The following is a 27,188-nucleotide window of genomic DNA, read 5'->3' as shown; positions in this document are numbered from 1 at the left end:
GTAATGAGCACAACAGGTAGTGAACACAACAGGTAGTGAACACACCAGGTAGTGAACACAACAGGTAGTGAACACACCAGGTAGTAGGCTAAATAGGAGAAACACAGTGTAATGAGCATAAACAGGTAGTGAACACAACAGGTAGTGAACATACAGTGTAGTGAAATTACAACAGGTAGTGAACACACCAGGTAATGAGCACAACAGGTAGTGAGTACAACAGGTAGTGAACACAACAGGTAGTGAACACACCAGGTAGTGAACACAACAGGTAGTGAACACACCAGGTAGTGAACACACCAGGTAATGAGCACAACAGGTAGTGAGCACAACAGGTAGTGAACACAACAGGTAGTGAACACAACAGGTAGTGAACACAACAGGTAGTGAACAGTAGTGAACACAACAGGTAGTGAGCACAACAGGTAGTGAACACAACAGGTAGTGAACACACCAGGTAGTGAACACAACAGGTAGTGAACACACCAGGTAGTGAACACAACAGGTAGTGAGCACAACAGGTAGTGAACACAACAGGTAGTGAACACAACAGGTAGTGAACACAACAAGTAGTGAACACAACAGGTAGTGAACACAACAGGTAGTGAACACAACAGGTAGTGAACACACCAGGTAGTGAACACAACAGGTAGTGAACAGACTCAGGTAGTGAACACAACAGGTAGTGAACACAACAGGTAGTGAACACACCAGGTAGTGAACACAACAGGTGGGTGAGCATAACAGGTAGTGAACATACCAGGTAGTGAACACAACAAGTAGTGAACACAACAGGTAGTGAACACAACAGGTAGTGAACACAACAGGTAGTGGAACACACCAGGTAGTGACACAACAGGTAGTGAACATTAAATAGGTAGTGAACACAACAGGTAGTGATCACAACAGGCAGTGAACACACCAGGTAGTGAACACAACACTACCTCAGGTCCGGTACCGAGAGAGAGAGAGAGAGAGAGAGAGAGAGAGAGAGAGAGAGAGAGAGAGAGAGAGAGAGAGAGAGAGAGATAAAAGACGCCCAATGGAAAACAACACATCCAGTGTCAAAAGCAGCGACAACCACGGTGGACGGTGTGGTTGTGGTGGACGGTGGTCCACCACAACCACACCGTCCACCACACCCAACCACTACATCGTCCACTTTGGTCGCCCACTACACACAGCCAGCGGCACCTTCACCCCCTCCTACAGACTGGGTCAACCAAGTCTTATCTCACATCTAGAGCAGCCACCTCCCTCGTATATCAGAGCAACATCCATCACTCTCAGGATCTCGTGTTGTCCAATATACCCTACCTGTATCTGTCTGTCTCTTCCTGTTCCTGTCTCTCTCTGTCTCTGTCTCTCTTTGTCTCTAATCTTTCTTTCTGTCTTTCTCTTTCTGTATCACTGCTCTCTGTCTCTCCCTTTCTCTCTAGCTCTTTCTATATGTGTGTGTGTGTGTCTCTCTCTCTCTCTCTCTCTCTCTCTCTCTCTCTGATTACCTATATTTGACTTATTCTGTGTTTGATATGGTGAGAGAGAGAGAGAGAGAGAGAGAGAGGTGTATTAATGCATCTACCTGGTTCATTACAGGTGACACTGCTTCATGATCACCAACACAAAACACTAGACCACCACCACGACAACATGAAGCATCAGGTCAACACAAACAAGGCTATAGATGCCACCCACTGCTCTATATTCAACCACCCACTACCCTATAAAGCCGCCCACATTCCCTATTTAGCCACCCAGATAGCCGTCCAACTTGATCAAAAGTAGCGAGTCAGCCGAGTGTCGTTTATATCACAATACGTCCTCCAGCGGCCTCCTTCCCCGAATTTTCACAACACTTCGTTTTGTTTTGATTCACGAGTTTTAAACGTTTCGAAAACCCCCACTTAAGCCTCAATTACCCATTAACACCAAGCCTCTACATCACCACAAAGACATATTCTAATACTTAGTACATAAAAAATTAAGAATATTCAATGGATTTTCAAGTTACAAGCAGATTATGATGGCTGAGAGAACGGGGGGACCGAGCAAGAGAAGACGACCAAGGTTATCAGGCTTATGACACCTCCGGGATGAATACATTGTCACGGGGACGACACTGACCGCACCTGCTGCAGCCTCGCCGTCAACTACACCTTCTCATGATGGGGTTGCAAGGATACACAGGCCCTCAAGGTAAACTAATTTATAACCTAATCACCTCGGTGTTCCTTTATGTTTAGATTTTTTGGGTTTTTTTTTTTATTCATCTTATTTTTATTTTAGTTTGTTGTTACTGTTGTTGATGTTGTGGTCTTGGGCTCCCGATTCATCCCTTTTCGTAAGAGATTGGTAAAATTCGTGTAGTTTTTTTTGTGTTACTTATACAATATATTTAAGGACTTATAAGAAGTTATTATTATTATTATTATTATTCCTATTATTATCATCTAAACACACACACACGCATTATACACACTATATATAACATCATCGTTACCGTATAATTCATATCTCACATCTTCATCAATAGCCGCGTGAGGAACACAATAAATAAATGCTATGACAATTATGACAAAACTATGACAACTATGACAAGTATCATGATCAGTAAACTCCCATCGTCTTTGACAACATCTCCACTTGACTTCCCCTCAGCAAGACAGACCAGGTTCAGACGTTACCATAAAAGATACAAATTATCCACGAACGTAAAAAGGTTAACAAATAGAAGCACAAGTTTATCACAAGGGCACCTCTCAGTCTGAACTCTCCCAAAGGATTCATAAGCAATGTTCCATCCTTGGTAAAACTGGCTTGAGAACGTATCTGATTATGGTCCTGAGTCGGCAGTGGAATTTCGATGCAGCTAAGGCCACCATCATCATCATCATCTTTGTCTGTGTGTAAATGAGTCACATGGCTGATGTATCACACACACACACACACACACACACACACACACACACACACACATACATTCTCTGTCCATACAATAGTGTTTTTTACAATGAGTCACTTCCTGTATACATGTTATCATCCAACACTGACTCACAACAACACTGACTCACAACAACACTGACTCACAACAACACTCACCATACAAACAAAAATATTCAACTGTCCTTGTTTTTATCTTTTATTTTACTATTTTCTCTCAGTTGCTGCGACCAAATAGATTCTCAGTGATCGGTTCTCATTCTAAGGGTTTGAGGCTGGGGCAACCCTAGTCCACCCAGTTGTGAAGATGTACGTAACTTTAAGAAACGAGTCGACAACGCTGCCGGCTTGTGGACCAGAGATTTAGTATTCAATATATTGTATCCACATTAAAAAACTATGAAACTCACTCATTTTTTTTTACCATTTTTCTCATCTTTGTGAAATCGTTCAGACTCGATCATTTTAGTAGACAGTTCATTCTCTACTGCTCGAGCTATTATGTGAAGAAAAAATAATCAATAAAAATAATAACACAATATCAAAGGCGTCCAAAAAAAAAAACCCCAGTAAATAGCTGCAGTTTAGCCCAGCAGTAACAGGTGGTCACTTAAGAAGGTGACCCCTGCGTGACCTTCTTGTTCTAAACGCAGCTAATGGCCCTAAGTTGACACTCTAATGATCAAACTGAACCCTAATGGTCGAAAAGAAAAGTGCCAAATGATCAACAATTAGACGACATCTGGTGGTACTTCTCAACACCGACCCTGCAACACAAGATGGAAAACTCACACACACATACAGCTTCACAGTACTCACTATTCCCACACCTAGAGTAAGTAAATAACTCTTAAAAACTCCACAAATACTTACTGACTGTTTAGAAGCACGGGATCAGTACCTAATCATCAGCCTGACTACCCTACATCAGGTTAGGTTAGGTTAGGTTAGGTTAGGTTAGGTTAGCAGGAGTAAAATAAACAAGAGAATAAAGGTAAGAAGAAAAATACTTCATTCACACACACACACACACACACACACACACACACACACACACACACACACACACACACACACACACACACACACACACACACACACACACACACAGGCAAACAACCTCATATATTTTGTTTATTTCTCCACACAAGTTCTCCTCCCCGCAAATCGTCCACTGTGTATGAAGTAAAGTATTATTTATGAGGTAGAAAAAAATGTATTACAACTAAAACGAAGTCATTACAACAGTCAGCTGGCAAGTATTATCACCGTGAGACACCAACAACAATCATGCCTTCCTGTCAGAGAGGATACAGCTGTAGAATAATTCCTCTATGTGTTATAACTCGAAAAAAAAGTCAGGAAGCTAACAGAGAGTAATGTACTGTACCTTAGCAGTCTATCAGTTACGTCCCTCTTGACTGTCGTTACGTTACAGGAGTCGTTGTTACAGGAAGTCGTTATGTTACAGGGGGTCGTTATGTTACAGGAGGTCATTCCGTTATGGGGATCATTCGGAGGTCATTACGTTACAGGGGATCATTCCGTTACAGGAGGTCGTTACGTTACAGGAGTCGTTGTTACAGGAGGTCGTTATGTTACAGGGGGTCGTTATGTTACAGGAGGTCATTCCGTTATAGGGGATCATTCCGTTACAGGAGGTCATTACGTTACAGGAGGTCATTACGTTACAGGAGGTCATTACGTTACAGGAGGTCATTACGTTACAGGGGGTCATTCCGTTACAGGAGGTCATTACGTTACAGGGGGTCATTACGTTACAGGAGGTCATTACGTTACAGGGGATCATTGCGTTATAGGGGATCATTCCGTTACAGGAGGTCATTACGTTACAGGAGGTCATTACGTTACAGGGGGTCATTCCGTTACAGGAGGTCATTACGTTACAGGAGGTCATTACGTTACAGGAGGTCATTACGTTACAGGAGGTCATTCCGTTATAGGGGATCATTCCGTTACAGGAGGTCATTACGTTACAGGAGGTCATTACGTTACAGGAGGTCATTACGTTACAGGAGGTCATTACGTTACAGGAGGTCATTACGTTACAGGAGGTCACGCAATAAGTGTACAATTTAACCTCATCGTCAACAATCAGAGTTAAATTATGGGCAGACCTAACCAATACAGGTGAGCATTGGCCATAACTTATCTTAATTAATGGGAATAATCATAGGTGTAACCCTTAGTAGAAAAAACCAGTGATATGCAAGAGGTAAACTGTATATTCCCATCACCATGTCTTCACGTTCTGTACATCACTGTGTCTTCACGTTCTGTACATCACTGTGTCTTCACGTTCTATACATCACTTAAGCTATGCCATTTCTTTTTCCCTTCAAGAATATATCCAAAATAAAAATCGTTGCTGTAAGGTAAAAAAAATAATAATAATTGCCCTTTTCCTTTTTCTTGGACATGCACAGAAAAATGTATAAACAACGTAGAGAAAATGAAAACGATTAATGTCATTTTTACTATTTCCTGCACGAATTTCACACTTGAAAATGATGATCCAAATTTACTTGACTCTGACAGTAAACACAAGTAATATAGAGACGAGTGGCGAGTGGCGAGTGGAGAGAGTTACTGGGGAGGAGGGGGGGGGGAGGACCTGGATGATATTGAATAATTAGCGTAAGTGGGTGTCTGTCTGTTAGTCCGAACCCACGGAGCATTGACGGGGGTTAAAACAATTGAGAAAGGGCCCGTCCTCCTAAGGCCTATATAAACACCCGAGAAATACCCCCCCCCTCCTCACCCCCTAAGGTCTAAACAGGTAAGCCCCCTCCTCCACCCCTAAGGTCTAAACAGGTAAGCCCCCCTCCTCACCCCCTAAGGTCTAAACAGGTAAGCCCCCCCCCTTCTCCCCGCCTCCTCCATACCTGACAGATGTGGCCCCGAGTGTAAATAAACACTGGGTCAAATTATACGTTCATCGCTGTGGTTGACGCCATGATGGACGGCGGCGGTCAATGTCGGCTGATTTGTCATGGTAGCACCTGGTAACTTTCTCCTCCTCCTCCTCTTTTCTCATTCTCTTCCTTTATTCCCCTTTATTATTCTTTTATCTCTTCGTCTCCTTTTTTATCTTTTTCCTTCATATTCCTATGTGTATCTTCTTCCTATCTATCTCTCTTTTCCTCTATTTCTTATCAATCACTCTCTCTTCTCCTTCCCTATTCTTCCTCCTTACCTCACCTCTCCTCCTCCCTCCCCCACAAATACACCTCCCTACCTCCCCTCCACACACCTGTACCTCCCTACCTCCCCTCCACACACCTGTACCTCCCTACCTCCCCTCCACACACCTGTACCTCCCTACCTCCCCTCCACACACCTGTACCTCCCTACCTGTACAGGAAACAGTGACCACCGCCTCTCTTGTTATCTCCCCACCAATACATCACCGCCTTTCACAGTTTTTATTTCCTCTTCCTCCAGCGCCCCGAGTAGAGATAGTGAGGACAGATAACACACCCTGGCCTCGCTTTGCACCTCTTGGCCTCGCTCAACACACCTCTTCACACCCTGGCCTCGCTCAACACACCTCTTCACACCCTGGCCACGCTCTACACACCTTTCCACACCCTAGCATCTTATTACACACGTCTACACACCTTAACCATACACCTGTCATACACTCGTTCTTATATAACTACCCACAACCACGCCCCCCCCAGCCAGCTTCACAGGTTAGGTTAGGTTAGGTTAGTTCTACGGACGGTGTTATGGGTAAGAGAAATATTATTAGAGGCTATAATTATTGTCTCTCATGTTATTATCTCCTTCGTTCTCATCTTCTCTACCTTTACCTACGCTTCGCCAGGTGTTGTCAGTTCCATGGCCCCGCCCCCCTCCCCTACCTCCTAAAAAGCGCGTCTTGATATTTTTCTCTTTCCGGTTTACATTATTAAGCTGTTCAATAATTGTGGACATTTATTTCAGGGTCATGTAGGTAAGATTTTTAAACAGTTATTTATTTAGGTTTTTCTTTATATTAGTTTTTTTTCTGTTGTTATTCGGTTATTGGTTATAATGACATAAATGGTTCACCAGTTATTAACCAATCACACACACGGAACCCACAAGCGGATGTGAGATATTACCGAGTGTCAGGGGAACTATGACTGTAACTGTACACTCTAACTGTCGCATATCGTACTAAAAAAAAAAAATAATACTTGTGGTTTAATATTTAAGTTCATAAACCATTCGGCCATTAAACCATTACCTGCCGTTGTCCGTACAGCTCATGGAAACAAACCATTAAACCCACGTATAATACCACTTACGATTTTATGCGAGATAATATGACACAACAGACGAAGGATTTTGACAACCCTACCGAGACAACAGGAGCCGTAGTGTTCATTCTGAAATTCATCGATCACACCCGGTAAAGATACTTTTTTTGACCATAGTGAACAGTATCGTGTCATTCCTATCACAGTTCTTGTCTTGTAAACTAGTCAGTGGGGGGGGGAATTGTCTCAAAGTTCTTGCTAAAACCACAAAGAATATGTAGCTTGTGTAGGAAAGGTACAGTAGAGGAGTGAAGGCAATTTATAGCTGAAGGGCCTCGTTAGTAGTCAGGTGTATACATGTTAAAAAAAATAGTGTCCAATTGACCATTATAAACTATACCGCTTGCTTAACCTTCTACCAAAGACAGTTCCCTGACACCACCACGCTAGATGATGTCCACTACACCTTCACCCTTCATATACACTAGTCTGGAGAAGAAATGTATATACTCAATGTTGAAATACGAATGACTGATGGTTAGTGTATACAGATTGATTAAAAAAAAAAGTAATATGGTGTTTGGTTCTGTATGTCCTCTACGTAAATATCCTTCATGGGGGTTTTTGCTTCAGGTATCGACAGTTGCGACGGCTGGAGACTCACTCTAAAGTAAACTACAGTATATGACATGTAAAACCCACCTGCCATCTGTTGACAAATCATTACACCAACATTTACAACTTGAAAATGAAAAAAAATCGAAGTGAATTACTGTTCCGGACAACAAACATGCTTACCAAAAAATACAACTCTTACGATAATTTTTCTTTTTTGAGACGATTTTGTGTATCAAGGCGACGCTCACTTTAATCTCAGGCTCGCGTGTGTGGCGGCTGGAGATGCTGATAGCCCCACATTGGCTTATTAAGGGCTTATAGACTTGAGGCTCGAGGCTACTGAGGATTAAGCACACCTGACAAATGCCATCCAGGGTCACGAGAGAGGCACCGAAGCAGGCACAGACGGTGAAGTGAGGAGGAGAAGGACTTGATTTTTTTGTAAGGTAATCGACCAGACTAAGACGTGAGTGAGCTTATCTGTTTTGTAATAAATACACTGGAAAGTTGTTGTTGTTGTTGTTGAGGGACTTGGGAGGAATACTGGGACTGGGGAGGAATACTGGGACTGGGGAGGAACACTGGGACTGGGGAGGAATACTGGGACTGGGGAAGAACACTGGGACTGGAGAGGAATACTGGGACTGGGGAGGAATACTGGGACTGGGCAGGAACACTGAGACTGGGACGTATCTTTTTTTAATTACGTGGGTGATAAAATTCTGCCAAAATAAACAGATGTGTGTGTGTGTGTGTGTTTTTTTCTCTCTCTCGTTAAGACAAAGCAGGATTTCAGCCTTAACGATGAACAACTTGAGGCTGTGAGAGAGAGAGAGAGAGAGAGAGAGAGAGGCCATATCCACGTCACCTATTAAACGGGTCACTTTCTTCATTTATGTACACTAATGTAACATCTCTCCAGGCCGCCACACATTCCTGGAGCTTGTAAATAATAACACCCTAACCACGTCGTCCATTAAACCTAACCGGGACGCTTTAACAAACTAGCCAATTTTATTCAGGTCCTTATAAAGAGGAAGAGCTTCCACTTGGCCCGAATGAAAGTGGACATAATCTATAATTGGGCTGCTAATGACCCCAACCAGCGGTGAAAGCCTAGATTGTACTGGGCAGGTTAGTGGGTACCATTGTTCCTTAATCCCCTTATTTCTTCTCTAAGTGTCCACCAGTGACAAATATGAGCCTTGATTAATTCGCCGCGGATGATGAGAGTTAACCCCGTGTGTGTGTGTGTGTGTGTGTGACTGATGGAAATATTTTGCCTCGGAAACATCTGTTTATAGCTGGTGTCAATATTTCCTGGACCGTGATTGGCTGACTGGCTGGTGTCAATATTTCCTGGAGCGTGAGTGGACGATTGGCTGGTGTCAATATTTCCTGGACCGTGATTTGCTGACTGGCTGGTGTCAATATTTCCTGGACAGTGATTGGCTGACTACTACCACTACTACCCTATCATGCCGTGTCATACCAGTATATCCTGTAATGTAACTTAATAACTGACTGGTAAATATCAATCCATCACGTTATATGACAAGACAAACAGACTAGCGTGAATATATAGCACATCATAACTACTTTAAAACCCATGCCTCCCCCCCCCCTCCCCACCCTCCCGGAATTGCAAGCCTCGGTATTTGCAAGCGCCCATAAGTACTGTCGGATTGCACTCGAGCGAGACATAAACCCACAGTGTCGAATCTTTATATCAACAGCGTCAGGCGTCGTACAAATTGACTCACCACTCGACGCCGGAGCCCAAGGTTTTAAGACGAGAGATGTAAGATTATAGGCAAAGTTTAAGAGGTAAAAATCTTGACTAGTTATAAAGTTTACCAAGCGGGTCTCATCACCTGTTTACTCACACCTTTCGTATCTATAAGACCATTAATATTCCCCATACGATTAATTTAAATTGTATTAATATAAAATAAATAAGTTTCTTGTATATATTTTTGTAAACGTAGATCAAACTTTTACATTATCACCCGCCCACTGACTTTACCTGCCTTGAATTCAGCTGTGATCACGATTCAACCCACACAATCCATAATGACTCTTGATAAAGCTCCCACAGATGTAATGCCGATACTAGGAGGTCAGCTGGACTATTTAATTACCTCACAGGTGATCGAGGGGAAAACACAATGACTCTCCAGTTCAGTGACTCTAACTCTCCACTAAATATTACATTATTGGTGGAATCAAGACAATAAAATATGGCCTTTAAACACCCGACAATACATCCTCAATGGAAAACCACATTTTGGAGGTGGAAAAAAACCAAAAGGTGACTATTATCCCTCCTGTCCAGAACTAGGGAGGGGTAGTGGTGGTGTGGGCGTCAACAGACCGGTTTAGTGAGGACATAATTACGGTTGTGAAAGGATGGTGTGATTAGTAGCTGTCTGACGGAGGCCCAAGAGAGCGGATATTGTGGTGGTGCAGCAGACAGGCCGAGGTGTAGTGAGCGTAAACACATAATGAGAGCCCAGGGTTACCTTCTACTGTACTAACTCGCCACACAATGTAAACATCAGGAGAGGGTCGCCACACCTCATCACACTCCACCAATCTTTACTGTTACTAAGATATTATAGTTAAGTAAATATTCGATATTTTTAACACAATCACTATTTACTTATTCAACATTTTATATTTTTTTTTATTTTTTACAACATTAAAACAAAAAACAAAGGAAAGGAAATTTGTTTTAAAGGTGGAGAAAAATACCTGCCCCCCCCTTCCTCTATCAGCACCTGTGTATGACAATGAAGTTATCTTAAATACTACGTAAGAATCTGAATTAAGACGAAGAATATTTTGTGATCTTAGGACTTCTCACCTGTATACAACTACTCGCGTATGAGCGTAGGTTAAATAACACACTCTAATAATTCCCACTGAAACTACTGTCAAAAAGGAACTCTAAAATACTTAATATCGAGTTGTCGGAAATAAACTCCTCTAAAAATATAACCATTATACTTATATGAAATCTAGAGTTGAATTCCTCTAATGATAATAATAAATAATAAACAATAATAGCGTAATAACAGCCCAATGGAGTCACTTATGTATTGCGTGAACAGATAATGACACTAAGTTGACAAAACCCCAAATTTAGGAAAGGTTTACCTGAACAGTATGTCCTTATCCACAAATAGGAGGCATTAACCCCCCTTAACCTTGGGTAAACTGAGGGTTAATACCTATTATAATGGACAGGCCCAAAAATTACTGTTGTTAGTGATGATGCAACTACTAATGTTGTTGTTATTGTTATTTTCAATACTATTACGGCTACTACTACTACTGCTACTACTAATACTAATACTACAGTCACCAGAAGCAGTATATGTAACAAGTACCACCACCATTAATACTTTTTACATTAATATACACAACAAAGGGCCACCACCGCCACCGCCACCGCCACCACCACCCCAGCCTGTGCTTCTCAAGGGTCACCACAACACCCAGATGAAGACACGCTTCTCTCAACAATTTATCAAGTCTCAATAATTTATCGGGTCTTACTCAATAATTTATCATGTCGTGCATCAGTGTAGCAGACAGCCAAACCCTGATTCTTTGTGCTTGTGAACTTGTACCTCTATTTCAAGCAGTTCTATTGTATTTAAATGCAAGCAGGGCTAAAAATATTCATGACTTGCTGCCCACATTGTCCGCCGAGATAACTTTTTTTCCACCATTTCTTTTGGCATAAATTTTCATCGAAGTTTTTCAATAGGGTTTTAAATATCTTACAGTTAGTATCAATTACTGTCAATCATGTGGTTTATCTCACAAAATATATTCACTAAACAATTCTCTACTGAAACGTAAACTAACTAAAAATATGGTCGACTGTAGCGAGTATTATATTTAAATGATGAAACATGACAATACTTATTTTTAAAACGATATTCAAATAACTGTCAGCAGGATATATATATATTAAGTATTATATCTTACAACACCTACTACTATCAACACAAACGATACACTATTTACAAGTACACTGACAGCCTCATATCAAGTGTCTATTTCTCGAGTAAAAGAATAATGACACTCGACTGCAATGATTCTATTCTCAAGCGGTTACATTTATCCAGTAAAACATTTAATAAAACACAATGAAACCACTCAACAGGAGTCCATAGGAAGTGACTGCTTGAGTATTAACCAACAATACAAACACACAAGACACTTCCGGCGGACAATTGTCGAAGTTCAGTCATGCATGGTGATAAATACATGCCCTGGCGGACCAACAGGACGTGTGTGTGTGTTAGAGAACTCCTGGTGGTGGCGCTGCTGCAGGACCACCACCACCACCACCACCACCTTCAGGTTCTTCTTGTGGATTGTTTTCATCAACTCACCGACGTCTTGTAGATGTGTCACCAGGTTGTGTAAAATAATATTGGTCATTTATTTAATCAGTGCTTGTTAATATCTCTTCTCCCTTCTCCCCCTTCCCTCACCAGCTTACCATATGTCACACTAACCAGCTTGAAGGCTACAATACCACCACATCATCACAAGCTTCACACGGTATTCAGTTTTAATAATGTGAGGCTATCATGATCATTAACCCTTCCCCCTCTCTCTTTAACCATAACTTCCTCCTACACTCATTCCCTCTCTTGTTTGTCTACTCACGACTGCTCTTAATATATCCTTCCTCCCCACAGTATCCCTATTAGAGGTTAAGTCTGGTTAGGGTAGGTTAGGTTACCCTCCCTCCCACCCTCCATCCCTTCCTCCTTGTCTTCTCTCCACCACACCCTCCCCACCCTCTCTTCTCCCTCACCCCGCCTCCCACCCTCTCTTCCTCTCCCACCTCCCACCCTCTCTCTCCCGCCCACAAGTTTCCCGACTTCCCCCGGCTGTGGATGGTAATTGATAGTTGGGAGTTGATACACCTGTCATTTGCTTCTCGCCTGTCTCTATCATATTGGACGGATAGACAGACGGACAGACGCCAGCTTCGGTTCTGGGGCGACGGTGGCTAGCTCGTGGAAGCTCTATTATTTCCTCATGGTGTAACTAGTGAACTCAGGGTTACATTACACAGTTGGGTTTATGGAATACTTACACAAAACATCATACACTCACACAACACTTCCACACGCATCATACACTCACACAACACTTCCACACACACACATCATACCGCTCCACTAACTTACTTCCACACACATGTACCTCCACCCCAACACTTCCACACATCCTTACACTCACACAACACTTCCACACACATCATACACTCCACCAACATACATCATGCCTCACTGACACTTCCACACATCATCCACTCCCCAACACATCCACACACATCATACACTCTTTAACACTTCCCACACGCATCAGCACCTCTGTACTTCCACACCGCTCATACCTCCCCCTGTACTTCCACACATCATACACTCACACAGCTTCCTTCACACTCATACACTGCACTTCCACATCATACCTCTAGCACTTCCACACACATCATACCTCTCTTCCCCAAACACTTCCACACACATCATACACTCACACAACACTTCCACACACATCATACCTCCACAACACTTCCACACATCTTGCTCACACAACACTTCCACACACATCATACACTCACAACACATCCCACACACATCATACACTCTAAAAACCAAACACTCTCTTATGCACAGACTTAAAACAAAATCATACATTCTCACACACTATACGGGCCTGAGAACTTAACGCCTTGAGATACATATATACATCAGGATAAAACTATCATACGTCCTCCAAGATTACCGGGGCTTTACTTCAGGGCAGTGCAATTTCTTATACCAATGCATTGATTTATCAATGTTATTGTGCAATGATGACATAGTAATGTGTGTAACCCTGAAATAACATTGGTACTCACATTGTTAAATTTACATCACAGAGCTGACTTTAACCCCTGATGCGTTTTCATAAAGGGGAGGGTTGGATAAGGAGGGAAGAGAGAATAAGGGGAGGGTGGAGGAGAATATCACCGTCATCATATATGAGGAGCTGAGCCGTGGGTAATGACAGCCCAGGTGGCGGTACTGCAGTTAGAGACTGGTAGGAGACATTTCACACCAACCACTGCAACATCAGCGGCTTAGCTCCGGCGTTTGTGTCTTAACTTTACAGTTCAGAAGTCCTTATAGCATCTCTTTCGTCACTTTTTGCACTCCGATCACAGTTGTCTAAACCTGGTTACACTAGTCCGACTGCGCCAACTTATGGTTGTTAGTGAACTTAGCCCTTACCTCCCCAACCAATCACAGGTGTGAAATTTACACCTTGTTGGATCGTAATTAGTGGTTTAATTGGTAGTTTAGTAGGTGCTTGATCAGGTATTGATGTATCTGTGGCTAAAGTAATATTGCCCAGTGGCTGAACAATCCCAGTATACTAACGCACTCATTAACCGGAATAAATAACATTCTATACACACATACACACACACACACACACACACGCACCACACACACACACACACACACACACACGCACACAAATTCTTCTTGCTTTCCAGCGTTGCCAGAAGACAGCCAGACATAGACCAACACACCTGAACCTAACCTATCCCAATCAGCCACACACAACTCTTGCTCTCATACAACGCACTCCTTTAATAATCACTATTGCATATTAACGACCATCATTATACAACAAAGACTGGTCAACCTAACAACATATCAAACTACACAACACGATAAACTACAGGTACACCAAAAGATTATAAATTAATGCCAAAATAGTAGGATTTACCATGAAAATATTAATTATAATTTCTAAATCATTAATATATCCAAGTACTATATATATATAAAAACAAATAAAACTTCAAGTTCATAAATAAATCCACATAAAGAAGTTCAAATATTACATACAAATCAAAAAGTTTCAAATTTAACCTGAAATTCCCCAAATCAAACTTTCACACAAAAAATCCAAATTAAAGTCAAATAAAATAAATACCTGAACAATTCTGACTCCCAAGAAATGCTTCTAGGCATTTGTGTCGTCAATGTTAACCACCGCCACACATCTACATAAACATGACTACGAATATTGTACAAACAAACAACAAACTACATAATGTCTCTTGTCGGGGCTTCGTAAACATGCTGTGAGTACTCATTAATCATAGTCTTAAGGTTTGTGTTCCATGTTGAATGTTCCTTGGTGTTTGGTTTGTCCTTTTACCGTGTGTTTTTGTGTTGTTCTTGTTGTTATTCTTAGTTGTTGCTATTGTATCATTAGTTATTGTTGTATTATTATTATTATTAGTATTCCGGTTACCTATGACCATCCTGACTACGAACAATAACACACAGGTAATAAATAAGTTATACAGCTTCCTGGGCGTCACACAGGTGAGCAGGAAGCGCCCAAGGACTTTCCACCAAACCCATCATTCAGACCTATTTTTCCTCCAATTTCCTCCCCAATCAATGTCTGAAAATTGACTCCTGGTTATCAACAGGTCTGCCCATTACCCAGCCAAATGGTCCGGAGCCTCGATTGTCGAGAAGATCATCCAGGTACCATGAATATTTCTCCTAATTGAAGGTGTAGACAGGTGTACTCCTCTCAAAGTGTCCTGTTGTCTCAGTAAGGTGTGTGTGTGTGTGTGTGTGTGTGTGTGTGTGTGTGTGTGTGTGTGTGTGTGTGTGTGTGTGTGTGTGCATGGCATGTTTCAACTCCTTACTAAATTAATAATAATAATAATGCCATCCCTCTCTCTCCCTCACTCAGGGGAGAGAGTCACCTACAATGGCTGCTGGTTAAGGAGGAAAAACCACCAAGAGGTATATATGTTAAGTCCGATATCTTAAGTCCAAGCCTTTAACATGGCTTGTATGTCCTCCCAAACACGGCCGGACTGTTTGCGACACCACCACCACCACCACTGCCAACACCACCACAATTATCACTACCAACACCACCACCACTGCCCAACATCATCATTACTACTACCACCACCATTGCTTTTACCACTACCCCTAATCATCACTACCGCCACCATCACCACCAACCACTATCTTCCAGAATAAATAATGTTTTGTGTTTCCCTCTGCTTGTTATGCCTTAATAAATATCTTGTTATAATTTCTTAAGTAATTTCTCCCAAGGCCTTAATTAACCTTTTCCTGCGGCCGATTAAATATGTTATTAATTTTCTCGAAACACAGTGCTTCATTTTTACCTACAGCAGTGCTTCATTTTTTTTTACCTACAGCAGTACTTCATCTTTACCTACAGCAGTGCTTCATGTCTTTACCTACAGCAATGCTTCATTTTCACCTACAGCAGTGCTTCCATTTTACCTACGGCAATGCTTCATTTTTACCTACGGCTTAATGCTTCATTTTTCCTATAACAGTGTTTCAATTTTTTCCTACAACACAGTAAAAAAGCATTTGCAAATCTCCATAATCTGCCACAATGCTTTAACTAGTTCACCCTGTAATCAAAAGGTAAACCAAACAAATGCATGTCTATAAGCACCTGATTCACGATTACGTTTTCTATAATGAAATAAGAATAGATATACAGACACTAAAAATCAATAATAGATGCAGCAACCTCCAAAATCTAATTAATCCTCTTACAGTAAACTCAAAATCTAATTAATCCTCTTGCAGTAAGCTCCAAGCTAATTAATCCTCTTACAGTAAACTCAATGTTCGTCCTTACAGTAAACTCAAAAGCTAATTAATCCTCTTACCAATACTCAAGAAATCTAATTAAACATCTTGCAGCTAAACTCAAAACCTAATTCATCCTTGCAATGTTATTTCTGGCATTGTAATAACCACCTAAAATCTTTTTCATGTGAACGTAATGTGTACGGAGCAGAAGCGACAGGTTGAATAGGACAACTGTTAAACACAGTCCCCGTCAACTGTGAACACCGGGTCGACTCCCTAACAAGGCAGAACACTGCAGGACAGATTGTGAGGACCGCTAAGTGAGGAGCCGAGGGCGTTTAATGTCAAGGGGTGGAGCAACCAGCCCTAGTCCCTCGCCCCCAGCCCCTAGCCATCCTGAAGCTGTGCCCGGTTGTCAGTGGTGAAGCAACAAGTGGTGACTGAGTCAAAGGGGGCTACCCAGGCACTAGAGATGTCACCAGGAATAGAGGATATCAAGGGAGATGTCACCGAGCTGTAAATTATCAAGAGAATGTCACTGAGCTGTAAAGGTTATCAAGAAAGATGTCACTGAGCTGTAAAGGTTATCAAGAAAGATGTCACCAAGCAATAGAGATGTCATCCAGGCAATGAGAGATGTCACCAAGCAGCCAGACCAAAAATGCCAAAAACAAGACGTTACCAGGATATTATGGGATGTCTTCAAGAGAAATCCATCACAGTTTACAGAGATCACGAATAAGAATCTAATGCAAATAAAACAAAGACATTATTTGGAAAATATTATTAGGGTTTGGTGAAGAACTTCTTGGGTAAACAAAACGAACATAAAAAACAACAACCACTCCATAACTTAACCCATAGACAACACACACACACACACGTTACTTCTTCAACCCTCTACAAAATTCTTCAACATTGTGCCCCAGGTTGTTGGAGGTAGGAGGAGGAGGAGGAAAGAGGTAGAAAGGACCTTGGCTCACACACTACCTCACGCCCTTACGGTCTTATACAGAATGTGAACCTCCTCAATGGACCAGTGACACCAGACGACCGACCAACACAATGGAAAGAATATTTACCATGTGTTGGTATGTGATCCCACCTCGTCCTTCTGGATCTTTGACTTCCATTGATTTTCAGTTATTTGTGGTAATGTTTTTCATGTATCACATTCTGGTCCGTATAAATTTCTCGAGACCCCATTTGTAAACGAAGTCATAGATGTTTTATATTAAAGATAAATAAACATTGTAGAATTCATGCTTTAATATATATCAGGGTATTATATTACAATTTGTAAGGGCGTTAACAGATCAAAGAAGAGAACGAACGAGGAAGGACACGAGTGAGAGCTGACCCCCAATAAGCGAGGAACTCCTGCTGTAAACATAAAATCCATTAGGAACTGATAACAACGCTTTCACCTGTAATGAGATACTCCGAGGAGGCTGCTAGAGTGTTATGTTTATTATCACAACACCGTAAAGGAGCTGTGTTCTGTGGTTAAGTTTCGTCAGTAAAACAAACTAGACTTTTTTCCTGGCCGTTTAAACCACACTATCATACAATGTTCCATGGGTGTATCTCAACCCAAACTATACTGACTATGTTTTATGACCATACATTATTAGTTGGCTATGTCAATAAAACTGTGAGCTCAACCCCCTAGATTGGGTCACCACAGTTGAAGTGAGTGTTAAGACTCCAGTTCCCAGTCATCAGCAACAAAGGCCACACGCAGGATGTATATACGACCATTTTCATAAAGACGCTCCATAACAAAGTCCTTCACTATTATCATGTGGCAAAAAGTTGTAACACCTCAAGGGTAGGAGAAAGAATTATGACAGGATGACCTTCCCTCCCCTGGCCGCGTCCTTCTGCTGATACTGTATACCTGGAGCAGCAGGAAGTGTTGTGGGGGCGGTATCACTTCTCCTGGGGAGGTCATCAGGTCATCTCTTCCGTGTAGAGTCATCCCACCCTCGAAGATTATCTCTTCCGTATTTTTGTCATTCCCACCCCCGATGGGAATTCATCTCACTTCCGTGTGAGGTGTCCACCCTCCTGACAGGTCATATTTTACCCAAAGGTCATTTCCCACCATCTGAGAGGTCATCCTTCCTGACAAGTGATCACTAGGAAATCCAACCACGACAGAGACGATCGTTCCTTACTGCCACCTCGCCACGCCTTCTCTCGTGACCGCCTAGGACCACCCTGGTGCTTTGTGGTGACACCGCCCTCATCAGCAGTGACCCCTGCGCCTCGCCTGTTGTAGCACTGCCTAAATCAACATCAGTTAAATTTACAATCAAGTTCTCCAACTTTAACACTCGGGTTATCACTGAGGAATTGTCAGGTATCAACCTCTCCATCGCCTCTGCTTGCGCCGACCTTCGGCAACGCCCTGACCAACACTGCTGCGGCATCGCACGACGTATATCACCTCTAATTACCGTGTGTCTGCAGAAATGTAACAGGTCACCCAAAACATTTAATATTTTATCAAGACCTTCAATTTTTTATATTTTTTAGCACAAAACAGGTAAGCAGTATTTTTACATTATAATTTACAGACTCTCTCTGAGGGGTGTGGAGAGGAAAGACAGAACAAACACCAGCCCGTGTTTAATGTTCATTCATTGTATGTCTGGTGTGGCTGACTGGGGCGTCCCTAAGGTCGACAACGCACCCAAGAGACGACACTCTCCTGCAGGTCCCCCGACAGGTGGGTGGTGGTACGCTCTAAACTCAACCCACGAAAGAAGAAAATTATTAGTAATTATTGTTTAACTGTCTCGCTCTGTCTGTTCGTTCTTATCTCACTTTCTATGTCTGTAAATCGTTACCCTTTCCACCCACTTCCTCCTCTTTTCTATTATCGCTTTCCATCTCTTCTCTCTGTGTCCGGTCTGTCTTGTCCTCCAACCTTTTATTTTCTATTTTTTTAACCTTCTCTTATCATCCTATCTCCCATCTCCCTCTTCACCTCTAACCCCACAATACCTCCCCATCGTTCTTTACTTTTCCCTTTTCTCTTCTTCCATCCCTATCTCCCCTGTCTCGCTCTCTTCTTCTTTATTCCCTATTCTCCTCTATCTCTCTCTCTCTCTCCTCACCTCCCCTCTTTCTCTTCCCCTCATCAACCAAACACGTCCACAACTTCCCACACGACCCAGCAACAACTTCCTGCGCGCTACAATTACCACACGCTGGATCTGACCCTAACCCTCACCCTAATCCACACCCCTAATCCACACCTAAATCCACCCCTAATCCTCATCTTCATCCTCATCCCATCTCACCCTGACCCTAATCCACACCTAATCCTCATCCCATCTCACCCTGACCTAATCCACACCCGATCTTCACCCCTCACCCACCTTACTCCCTCACCCACCTTACTCCCACCCTCACCCCATCTTCACCCTCACCTCCACTTTGCTGCCCCTGTCACCCCACACACCTCGACCCACGTTTCCACACCTCATATAAATGCTGAAAGAAAGAAAAAAAACCTTACTGATAGTCTTGTTTTTCGTGTGTGTGTGTGTAATGTGTGTGACCAGGACCTTGCATTACTAGGAATAAGACACTGAAAAGAAGGACACACACACACACACACACACACACACACACACCTAATCAAGATAAATCTCCACACATTTTCTGGTTACATATTTCCACAGAACCAGCCTCGACTTCTTTAGCCCAACCAAAAAACGGCAAAAAAAAGCAACCCCCACAAAAAAAAATCATAATCACCATCCATATCATATTTCATTATTACTGTCCTTTCACCACCGTTATCACTCTTAAGTATCACCTTCACCCACACACACCATTACTGTCATATCAATACAGCTTCGCTAAATATCGTTGCCTCCTGCTTCATCAAGGTGTGTCGTCATTTACCTCACCTTCACCAAACTCTCACACATTCTTCATCTGTGTTAAATATCAAAGATTTTTTTCTTTTTTGCTTAACTTCCTTCTTTTCCCTCTTCCTTTTCCTTTCTTTATCAGCCTTCCTAGTGCCCCTTCCTATACTATTCTTTGTTTCCCTTCCTCCCTTCTCAGTGCCCCTTCCACCCCTTTCTCTCCACTTCTCATTTCTCTCTTCCTTATTCTACGATTCCCTCTTCCTCATCTCCTTTCCTCCATGCTACTCTCACCTTCCATACTCCTTCTCATCCGTCTTCCTCCTTACTATCTCTTCTCCTATCCGTCATATTGCTTTTACTCTCTACCTCCCCTACCTTTCCTCCCCTACCCCCCTCTCCCCCAACTCCTAAAAGGGCGTAACCATAGCCAACAACAGGACAAGGCACACACACACACACACACACACACACCTTACAACTGTATCTGCAGTAATGAATATCGTACAGTAGACACCTCCCTCAATGGCTTCTGCCAAAATTAAAGGGTATTTCCTCACGTGGACACAGGGCCTCACCGTACTGGGCCTGGTGATCGTTGTTTACACCCTGAGTTATGTCCTGTAGGGAATTTTACACCCTGCTTCCACTACTGTTTCCTTATTACAATGATATATTATCTTTCTGTTTTCTCTCATTTGTAGTTTAGTTTTCTCCTTCATTATATCTCATCAACCACTACACCCTCCTCCCCCTTCATAAACAGCACTCACTATTATGTCATTATTTCAGCTAATATCACTACAATGATAAACTTCACCAGGAAGTACTTCTTGTTTTTCAATATTCTATCAGTACTTTTTCTATTTTGTTTATGAGAAATTATAACAGATTAATCCTGAATTGTTTTTATCCAGTGTTTTCTTTTCTTTCTGATTAAACTTTCTGAATATGGTTGGGAAGTGGGATCTGGCAGCGGATAGTGGGATGTGGAGTAGCCGGATAGGGAGGGTGTGGGTAGCGGATGGGAGGTGTGGGTAGCGGATAGGAGGGTGTGGAGTAGCGGATAGGAGGTGTGGGTAGCAGATAGAGGGTATGTTGCTTGAGACCCAGGAGGTGTGGAATGAGGACAGGAGAGTTCAGATAGCAGACAGGAAGTAAGAGGTTGATTACGGATGATGACAGAGTGGTTAAAGACAGTAAACAGTGCCTGAGGGAGAGAGTGCTTGATGAGAGCTCTCTGCCCCGTCAGTAGCTGTTACCTACCTCCGTCTCGCTCCACAGGTAAACAACAATAGCACTAACAAGCGACACACACACACACACACAAGACCCCACGGCAGCAGGCCACTTTGATGAATCCACCTGCTCCAATTCTGATTGGCTCTATCACCCACACACCTTTTTCTCCCAACAACCAAACTCCTTAAAGGCCAATTTCCCATAACTAACTACAGGGATTCACGACACTAATCTACCCCTAAGTGCTTGAGCATCTTCTTGTCTCGTGTGGGTTTTTTTTTACCTCTTCGTGTTTTGGAAGGTGTGAATACAATTTTTTTTATGGGGGAGGGGGAGGGGGTTAGAAGAGGAGAAGGAGGGAGTGAAAGAAGGAGATGAAGGGAAGAGAGGAGGGTAAGAAGAAACAAAAAGGGGAGGGAAGAAAGGAGTAAGGTGAGGAGAGAGGAGATGGAAGAAATAAGGACAATAAGTGAGACAATTTACACAAGTTATTTTCCAAGCCACTCCTCCATTGATCAGCTGTCGACCCTAATAAATGAAATTGAATCATGTTTTATAAGGGCAGTAATATCACCCAGGCAATGATTCATATCTCTCACTAATATTCTGTTTCTGCGTTCGACAATACAGACTTTTTGTTATTTTTATATATGTTTATTTTGATAGGTTTTGTCCTCCTAGATGTTATTATTTTGAATGATTAAACTTTTAGTGTCTGTCTGTCTGTCTGGCTGTATATACATAGCATGTGTATGTATGTGTATGTGTGTATGTATGTATGTATGTATGTATGTACGTAAACAGCTAAAACCCACCCAACAAACAATGCAATTCTTAACGGGGGACAAAAACACAATAAAACAACATAGAAACACACTGCAGAGTATAAATGAAGGTACCGCTCTACTGACCTTACGGACACACAGAGACTCAGCTTAAGCAAACCTTACTCACGGTGTTCTAAAATAAAATACACGGTTGTTTCAAGTCAATAGAGCCATTGAGGAATTCAGAAATTGTGGCTGCTTTTTAGACCCACATCAATGAGTTCACTGTTGGCATTGTCCAATTTTATGTAAATACTTTGCTCATATATATGCCAGATATGCCTCTAAGGCAACCTGGGAGAGGTACTGGACTAAGAGGCCTTGTTATACTTGGATATATGTTGAATTTTAATACCGAAAACAAGATGCAGCCTAACACACACACACACACACACACACACACACACACACACACACACACACACACACACACACAGAGTTATTATAATGGGAAATGGTACGGCCTTGTTGTGGTCACTCTGTAAACACAAACGAATATAATGTTTATGTTAAGTAGAGTAAAATATATGGTAAAGGTGTATGATTTGTGTATGTGTGAGTATATATGTAGTGTGTATGTATGTATGTATGTATGTATGTATGTATATATGTATGTATCTATGTATGCATGTATGTATGTATGTATGTATGTATGTATGTATGTATGTATCTATGTATCTATGTGTGTATGTATGTATGTATGTATATGTATGTATGTATGTATGTATGTATGTATGTATGTACGTGGTTAAGGAAAAACTTTTGAAACAAACACTAATATTAAACCACCAGCGCTCAGAACTAACCTACTAAACTAACTTGGGTAGAGGTGGTAAGGAGTGTGAAGGTCAGGTTTTAAATAAGAACAAAGTTATTTTACCATGAATGTACTGAACACCTATGAAGTTGTCACAGTCAGTCAGCGACCCAAGACACAGTTATTCTTAAGATGTGTAGGTTTATATGTGAGTGAGAGAGAGAGAGAGAGAGAGAGAGAGAGAGAGAGAGAGAGAGAGAGAGAGAGGGGGGGGGGGAGAGAGAGAGAGAGAGAGAGAGAGGGGGGGGTGGATAGATTGATTCACATATAGAAATACAGTCAGTTAGATTGGCCTATTCACCATCCTAACTTAACCATAACCTAACCGAACCCTAAACTAAGCTAACCGAACCTAATCTAACCCCAACCTTCAACAAGATGGACTAATATATGATAATATAGTCAGTTGACCTTGAGGCAAACCTGTTATGTTTGTGTCTAGAATCATCAAACAGGTCACATACTTGTAGAGGGCAAGACAGACCTCACACACAAGGTCAAGATTTATTCGAAATTTAACCCCTAAACAAGTATTTTTTTCAGTGGGTATAAAGTGGGGAAATGTTAACCAGTTTGCTTTTCTTCATTTAATATCTATATAAAACGCTACAAAAAATATTAAATAAATTTTCTAAATGTACTTAAAAACATTCCCAAGTAATATTATTGAATTTAATATTTTTAAATTTAAAGGACATTTTTGATTAAAATTTTAAAAAGAAAATCGAAAGCTAATTGCTATTGGTGGCCCGAACACAAGAATTACTGTTATACTGGAACACCTTGACCTCTGTTGACCTCTGACCCCGACGAATGACCTTAACCCTCACGAAGGGATCAGGAGTTGTTAGTAAGGCATTTAAACTTTTTATGAAATATATCGAAAAGAAAGTTTTTTTATATAAACATGAAGAGATAAAACCTGACATGTATGTATCTTTCCTCACACCTTCCCCACACCTGCACCTCTCCCACACCTGCCCCACACCCCCCACCCTCCTCAACGCCAACCTCCCCTCCCTAACGCCACACCTACCACACCCCGCCCTCCGCATCTACCACACCCCACCAACGCCACACCTACCACACCCTCACCCCATCTACCACACTCCCCACCCTCACACCTACCACACCCTCACCCTCCCATCTACCACACTCCCACCCTCAACGCCACACCTACCACACCCCACCCTCACATCTACCACACTCCCACCCCAACGCCACACTACCACCTCACCCTCCGCATCTACCACCCACACCACACATACTATCCAATCCACTGAGTATGATGACCTTTAAAACTCTCAATATATCGAGGAATCTAGCGAATATATCACACAGGTATATCACGTTACTAAGAGGCGTCCACGACTGACAATATCCATAAATTAGTGAGAAAAAAACAAACGAGTTGGCCAGGGAGGAGAGATATAATCTGTCAGCCAATCAGAGAGTCGCGTTTGACATCGCCATAAGCAGGTAGGGCCAATCACAGAAACAGGTGATCGGTACAGCCCGCCACCTTATTAGGACAAGTCATAAACACATCTGTACAGGAGGTTAACTAACTAACATTATCTGACTCACTAACTGATTTATTCACTGACGCAGCTTACCAGAAATTCTCGGTCACTAAGAGTATTTTTACCATTAACGCAGAGCTGTTCTATCAGTCGTCAGTAACCAGAGACAGTGTACGGAATAGTGGTATTACACACACACACACACACACACACACACACTACTAGACGGGTTATCGGTAAACACAAGGTGATCTTTCTTGATACCTGGCGGCCTTTCACACGTAATGACGGTGTAATCAGATATTTCCCATCTCGTTTCCACACAATAAAGACCTCCAGAATGTTTAGTTGTTTTTTACTTGTGTTCGTTGTCACAGTGTCGTACTTAGGCTGAGATATTGAACAGTATATTAGGAAATGACCAAATGTTAAGGAATAGAATGGAAGGATTTTATTTTAACTCCAGGATAAAAAAGAACAAAAATAATGTAAAATAAAAAAAAAATCAAACAAATAAATCAGTAACTCCTTAAGAAATTTTAATACAAGAATAACTAAAAACATAACGATAAAATAAATCCTAAACATATGAATAAAAGATAAAATTACAGTAAGAATCATTCATTAATACATACAGACACCACAGCAATCCCTCGGCAAAATACTTACTAAACACATCTCAATTCTGACCATGCAACCTTCTTCACGTTGTGTTACCCATACTACACCTCACCAGACCCTCACGTTTGAGTATCTGGCTGTGCTGACATATGTGACGTTGTGGAGGGAGACGAAAAAAATAAACCCTGACTTGGAACTCTCATCAAGCTGTACTGTACATGACACAATCATAACACAGTCTGGAGATACATTGATACCACACGATAATATTCTCCTCGCTGTATACCCAAGAACAAGATAAATGTGACGTTGTAGGATGAAGAAAAACTCAGCAACCATTTCAGTCTGGCATCACCAACGGCAGACGAAACATACACGTCATCCTGGCAAGAGAAAACCGAAAGTATTCCCCCGACAAGAAAAAATAAATAAAAATCTGAGTCAATCCTCCAACAGAAATATGAAATCCTGTAGAAAAAAAAAATATATAAGACACGAGATGACGTTAAGGTTCTTGTATCCCAGAGACTATATCACCGGTGCAGGTGTACTGGAGAGCAACATCAGGCGCTGGTGATTGCTCGTGTTCGGTGATGTTATTTATTATGGTAGTTGGGAGGGGGAGGGGAGAGGGGATGAACGGCTGCAGGTGGTGAGGAGTTTCCATTAAATCCCCCTCCTCCCTGCTCTACCTCTCACTTCCCCACAGTCTAGAATGAGGAGGAGGAGAAGGAAGAGAGGGAAGGAGGGGGCGCAAACCAGCCGCTCTCCTACCCGCCTGTGCAGCCTTCCTGTAGTCCGAATTATCAACACAGTATCTCGACACCAAATTGAGTGAAAGACTTAACTCTGAACAATGCTATCTCAAGTGTGTCTCAAGTGTCTCCTGGGTCTCTCTTTACTCTGGGGAGATACAGACAACTTGGAATGTTGTCTCCTTGGCCCAGCGGAGGGGGAACCTAGACCCACTGAGAATCTTTGGGACTTAGAGTCACTGAGAATCTTTGACTTGACTGAGGTTAGGTTGGGTACATCTCCAGTGGAATGAACTGTGTCCTGCGGTATTCCGGCCAATCACGTGTGTGTGTCATCAAGCATCTGGGGGCGGTCCTCACCCACCCGCCTGGCCACTAACCTTTACCTGAAGGAGAGTTGTACGTATGGTGGCCTGGGGGAGGGGCGACGAGGGTGACGAAGGAGGGCAGGGCAGAGAGGGCGGGGGGTGAAAGGAGAGAAAGGAGGAAGACTAAAATGGAAGTAGGGAGGGAGGAGGTGGGTCAGCAGGTAGGAGGTGGGTCAGCAGGTAGGAGGTGGGTCAGCAGGGAGGAGGTGGGTCAGCAGGTAGGAGGTGGGTCAGCAGGAGGAGGTGGAGCAGCAGGGAGGAGGTGGAGCAGCAGGTAGGAGGTGGGTCAGCAGGGAGGAGGTGAGCAGCAGGGAGAGGGTCAGCAGGAGGAGGTGAGCAGCAGGGAGGAGGTGGAGCAGCAGGAGGAGGTGGGTAAGAAGGCAAGCAAAGGACAGAGTGAGAGATGATATCTTTTTGTTCCCTTCTTCTTCCCTCCCGCACTTCGATGATATCTTTTTGTTCCCTTCTTCTTCCCTCCCGCACTTCGATGATATCTTTTGTTCCCTACGCTCACCCTCATCAGAACAAAAGGCAGGACGTAAAGCCAACACCCATCAAGTGGATCCCCGACTCGACGATCACATAGAAACAATCTATCCATCCAGCCTCGACACTGACTGCCTTGA

This window comes from Homarus americanus, unplaced genomic scaffold (genome assembly GCF_018991925.1).
Source record: "Homarus americanus isolate GMGI-L3 unplaced genomic scaffold, GMGI_Hamer_2.0 scaffold20465, whole genome shotgun sequence".
NCBI lineage: Eukaryota > Metazoa > Arthropoda > Malacostraca > Decapoda > Nephropidae > Homarus > Homarus americanus.
Note: the sequence above shows the minus strand (reverse complement) of the source record.